This window comes from Apis florea, unplaced genomic scaffold (genome assembly GCF_048593485.1).
Source record: "Apis florea isolate Af1SG1 unplaced genomic scaffold, ASM4859348v1 contig_3081_pilon, whole genome shotgun sequence".
Classification (NCBI taxonomy): Eukaryota; Metazoa; Arthropoda; class Insecta; order Hymenoptera; family Apidae; genus Apis; species Apis florea.
In genome coordinates, this window is record NW_028256703.1 from 3,806,240 (window position 1) to 3,812,297 (window position 6,058).

A 6,058-nucleotide genomic window follows, 5' to 3' on the forward strand; every position below is an offset into this window, starting at 1 on the left:
GAAAATTGTGTTTCCATCGCCCGGGAAAAACTCTTTTTAATTATCCTAAGTAACGTTTTTCGCAGATACGCGCAGTTTTCGAAGATCGCGCCCCTCCCCTTCCCCCCCGGTCATAATATTTAATCACTTCTGTCCGCTTCTTACTACTTCGCCTCCCTTCGTTCCCCGCAAGAAGTTTCCTCCCGTGGAAATGAATCGTCCGCCGCGTTGAAAGTTATCTTCGTCGCGGAAACTTTTTATACGGCGGGGAGAGGAGGGAAGGGAAATTTCCTATCCCCCGTGATCGCAATCGCGCGATCGTTGCGGCTACTCGCGGAATATCACGAGCCGATCTCGTCGATCGAGTATCGAGGGAAAGGTGGCGAGTTGGACAATAGATTGCCGGCTTCGAAGCCGAGGGAGGCTTCGAACCCTTCCGATCTTAAAGATTACGAAACAAACAAGAGCGCGAAGCCGGCAAATGGAGTGACGATGCGGAGGGAGAGAATACCGTCATCCCCTTTAGACACAGTCCCTGCCGATGCTTCCACGAGAGAGAGAGAGAGAGAGAGAGAGAGAGAGAGAGAGAGAGAGAGAGAGAGAGAGAGAGAGAGAGAGAGAGAGCAACGATTTCCTCTAATAAGCCGGGGACAGCGATTGATTATTTCTATAAAATTCTTCGTAAAAGGTCGGAGGGGAGGGGGAAAAAAAAGCTTTCTAGCTGATTTAAAACATTTTAATAAGATCGTTAGCTACGAAACGAAGCGGAAGCTTAAAATTACAAATAGGAGGAAAAGAAGAAAGAAGGAAAGAAACGGAGAAGGAGAAAATAAGAGAAGAATATCTGTGGAACTGCGATTAATTCGAGGAAGAGAGAATAATTCTCTCTCCTCGTCGAGGCTTTTGGAACTTGCGGCCGATGGTTGCGCAAAGTGGAAGGCATCCGCGAAGAATCATCCGACTCCGTTACAACTCCCAACCCCTGTCCCGTAAGTTACCTCATCCCCCGGCCTCCTTCTGGGGAGGGGTGCGTAGAAAGAACGCGGTAGGGTGGCGTTTCATTTTTTGACACCCGGTGTATTTGATTCCACCCTTGTAATAAACCCCAGGGGTTGCCAGCCGTAGGTCCCTTGTCTCCCTACATGTCATATCGACACCTCACCCCAAGGGGTAGGTGACTGCTAGGTAATTTGCTTTCTTATTTTCTCCGCGACCGGATGTCTCTCTCTCTTCCTCCTCTCTCCTCCTCCTCTTTCTTACCTCCCCCCTCACGGTTGTAACCTCTCTCCCTATCGAAAAATGAGTCCCGCCAGTTTTCCTTCGCCAATTTTCTTCTCCTCGCGCCAACGAGATATCACGCTCCCCGATTCCTCCTAATGCTTTCTCTTTTTCTCTTTGGGAGAGAGATGCTATTTGTTGATTTTCAAGAATTTACGTATTATATATACGTGTGTGTGTGTGTGTGTATGTGGTTTCTTAACGACGAAAATTTTGGAAAATTTCGTCGAGTTGGAATGGTTCGGTACAATCAAAGAGAGTTATTTCAATTAGCTCGAAGATAGGTTTACTGGATGATCAAACGGGTCGAGCGAGGTACGCGATGTCCGTCGAGTAGCTGGCGAGAAGCCCCGATTACGCGTCTGCCGGCTAATCTGATTTCAGCCACCTCCGGACCAACAACTCCTTAGCGCTACTCCTTTGGTTTCTCTCGACAATCTTGTTACAAGGATTTCGGAGCACGGGATCTTGCGCCGATGACGCTTACACGTGGATTCCTCGGCCGAGTGATCTAACACGGGGAATACCGTTAACGTTGCAACGGATAGATCTGTATATCCTCCATTCATCCCCCCCTCGTACGGAATAATTCTTCCGATAATTCTTCGCGAAAAACCGATCTATCTTCTTCCGTCTGTCCGAGGAGCGATCTTGAAAAATCTCGAAAACGAAAACGCGACGAACGCCCCTTCCACGTTTAATTCGCGATCGAGAGAAAAGGGTCTCGAAAAAGGGGAGGGGGGAGGGGGTGGGGGAGGGGAGAAGAAAAAAAGGAAGAAAGTTTTTTTTTTTCACGAGGTCGGCGCGTGACTGTGATCGTGTCGTCCGCAAGCATCGTGTCCGCGGGTGCAACCCTTTGGAAAACGGCGCAAAGCCCCGACCCTTGCCTCCGCGAGGCTGGCTGCGGGGGTGACGGCGCAGGGGACAAAACTCACCCTAAGAAGCCTTTAAGAACGTCAAGGCGGCGGCAACGTTGGTGGGGTATAAAAGTAGCCGCATGCGCAAACTCGTGAAAAACTGCGACCCGCCTCCGGCGCCGCCTCTATCGTTTCCAACCCCTTTCCACCCCCCCCTCTCCCCCCCTCGACGATCCCTCTCACCTAGAGGAGGACCCCCTCCCCCCCCCGTCCTCCCCCCTCAGCCCCCTCCTCTCCCCAAGACGGTCACGTCTTGGAGGACGGAGCCGCGCGGTCCTTTTTCGACAATTGGCCCAGGCCAACATGTGCTAACCGTGTGTGATTACCCGCCGTATTCCGGCAACCGGCCACCCTTCTTCTTCTCTCCTCTTTCCACCCCTTCGAAACCCTCCTCCTCCTCCTCCTCCTCCTCCCCCCCCTCCCTCGCCCCCTCTCGTCCTCAAAGAGGAGCACGTTCTTGGCAGACGTTTTCACGGCCGCGAAAATCAAAGTGTGCGCGACGACACGCGGTCGCCTGAGGGTAGAAGAAGAAGAAGAAGAAGAATCGGGGAAGGAAGAGTATACGTGGAGAGTACGTTCGGCCGTTCGGTTTGGAATCGTGCGTGCGTGCGTGCGTGCGTGGAAATTCGCCCCCGGAGGGGGGGAGGGAAGGGGAATTATACAATTGGTTGTAATTGGTGGTGGTACACATGAAGCAGTGACTCGAGTTACTAAAGTAGTAGGTGGTGAAATCCGATCGGGATCGATTCCGCGACGTTTGGTATCGGTTATCCCTCGCCCCCTCCCCCTCCTCTCTATTTCTTCTTCTCCTCTCCTCTTTGCTTTCGAGAGCGCGAATTTTCGTCTTCTATTTTCCTCCCTCCTTCTCTGCCCCCCTCTATGTCTCCCTCCGTCTCTTTTTCGGTGGAGGACGATTTTTTTTTTTCCATTTTTTCGGGAAGCAAAGTGGGGGGGACGTGAGCACCAATTATTTCTTGCCAGGCAGCGCGGGAACAACGAGCGGCGTTGATCTAATTGGTCGCCAGTAGGTAATTGTTCGGTGTCGATAATTGGGCCAATTAATTTGTACGGAAAAGTGCGTCGATAATCGTCCAGCATTCACCGCCGCGATACCGATTATGTGGACCGTGTCGGATGCGGGTTATGGAATATCGTTATTGTCAAAAGGCCGAGAGCACGTGAAACGGAAAAAAAAAAAAAAAAAAAAAAAGGAAAAAAAAGGAAAAAAAAAGGAAAAAAAAGGGGAAAAAATAGAAATAAAAGGAAAGAGAGAGGGAATCATAGAAATGAGAAGGAACGGTGGACGGGACAGGTGTGAAACTCCGGTCGAAGCTCGGCGGACACCGGTCGCGTAATCGAATATATTTTTCTTTTAATTGAAAAATATTGTCGCTTGGCCGTTTCGGCTGGTAATTTTATGGAGACAGGATTTAATTACACGAAATCACGTCGAATCGAACGATATAATTAAATACCTGTTTTTTGTGAAAAATCGACGCGGGCTCGAGCGCGAGGCTACTATTTTCCATATATATTCGAAATCCGCTAAATATCCCTGCTTCGATCGTCGCTTCGCCGTATATCCGTATACATACCCGTCCTAGATCCTTAGATTTTCCAGAAGGAAGGAAAAAGCGCTCCATTTTGGAAATTTGCGCTTTGGAACGCGACGATCGATTCTTTTTCGAACAAGTTTTTCCCTTCGTCCCTCGACCGACGAACGCGCAAAGAATTCGCGAGAACGGCGCGACGCGTTTCTTTGGAAATTTAAAAAGACTCGTATCCTTCCGTTGATCCGGATGATCGTTAATTTTCAATTGTAACGCGTGCCATTGGAAAATATTTTATTTGTAAACCCGTTCGTCCACCCTCATTACTCGACCAAATGACGATCGCAAAATTATTGCACGGATCTCTTACGGTTCACCGTGCACGACGTGCGCGTGAGTAGTGTTTCGAAAAATGAAGGGATGAAGAGCGATGAGAGCGAGGAAGAAAGAAAGAAAGAAAGAAAAAAGACGACGCATGGTCCGAGGGTTCGAAATGTATGACGAAATGCATCTTGGGAACTCGACAATTTAGGGACGCGGAGGCGTTGCATTGTTACCCATAGGGGTGTGGAATCGTATGGGGTGCTATCCCCGTTCAGGGATTCTCGTAACTTGCTACAGATCCGTCATGATCGATAGTCTTCTGGCGTCGGTCGAAAGAGAGACGCGATGCCATTCGCGTGGCTCGTAGTTTAATTTCCAGCGGTGAGATTGCTCCGAATCGTCCCCTCCATACCGATATTCCAACACCTCCGTCCTTTTTTCCAACAACATCCGAAAAATTCGTTTCGAACACGACATTGATCAAAAGAGGAGGAAAAGAATTATCATTTTTTTAAAACTCGCGGAATATCTTTTCTTTTTTTTTTTTTTTTTGCTCGAATCGAATATCTTTTCTCGCGAAACGGCCGTGTCGCAATAATCGGGACCACTCGAAGAGGAATCTCACCCTAGCAATCTGGAAAGATTCGTTTCGAGACCCGTGTGCGAGCCGTGCACCATTCGTGCGCGTATGACGGCGACATTAAGACAAAGTATCCCCCTCTCTCTCTCTCTCTCTCTCTCCACCCTCCAACCCTCCATCCCGTCTTCGTTCGCTCGGGCCTGCACCCTCGAACAGCCCCCAAGCATCGCGCAATTCTTCCCCCCCGTGTTCCTCGGTGCTAAACGCAACTACACGAGGGACCTTTCTGCCGTCTTTGTTTTCCCTTTCTTCCCAGTGTCGTTTTGCAGGCTGGCGAGGGGAGGTCGTTGAACGACGGAAGCGGGAAAGGAAGCTCGACGAGGAAACGGCCGGGGGAGAAAAAAAGACAATCGAAGTGTCGGCGTCGAAGGAAAGGCCGAAGAGGAGCAACTCTCTTCTCGTTATCGGTGTACCGGGCCGACCGCAACGTGGAAAACGATCCCGGCCACCGTCCACTAATTGCACACCGAAAGCGACCTTTCCTTTTATTTTCTCTCCTCTCTCCTTTTCGCCACCTCGAAACCGCGGTCGGCAATCGGTGTGGTGTTCTCGTTTTAAACCGGTGCCCCCTTCGCGGGACTCTTCTGGTTCGCGAGTGTGAAGAAGAGGAGGAGGAGATCAGTGTCGAGTCGAAAGACTGGTTTGGTGAAGTAACGCGTCCAAGATGATCCAGTGTGATTAAAAAGATTCCACCGCGAAATGAATCGTTTCAACGATCGTGGCGAGAGAAGAGATCGTTCTCGGAGTGATCGCGACTCGATGGATCCCAACGACGTGGCGCGGAATCGGACCAAGCTTCGATTCAACGTAACCTCGTGACTAATCGTGACTATTCGGTTCGTCGCGAGATAAATCGCGATTGATGCAAGGAAACGAAGAGAGGAAAAAAGAAAAAAAATTCTCGTCAAAGGGAATTCTTCTTCTTCTTCTTCTTCTTCTTCTCCTTCATCTTTTTCTTCTTCTTCTTCTTCTTCTTCTTCCTTTTTTTATTCTCGTTCTCGGGGCAAAAGACATTCCTTCACGAGTTTCTCTCGCGAGAGAAGAGAGGAAGAGAGGAGAGGAGTGGAGAGGGAGAGAGGGGGAGGGGGAGAGAGAGAGAGAGAGAGAGACAAAACGGGTGTGTTGTCATCGGGTAGTCGCGATCAGCAGGAGTATATAGCATCAGGATCGTGGAAGAGGGTGCAGCAGGAGAGAGAGATTTTTCCCCACCGCTTGGAAAAACCAACCCCCACCACTCGCTTAGTACGGGCAGGCGGTGGTGGCGGCGGCGTGGAAGAGAGGCACGGAGGGGTAGGTTAGCCAGGGTGGTCTCGGTGGTGGCTGGGGGCGGCAGCCTCAAAAATACACCGCAACCACACCGCGCGGCTCCA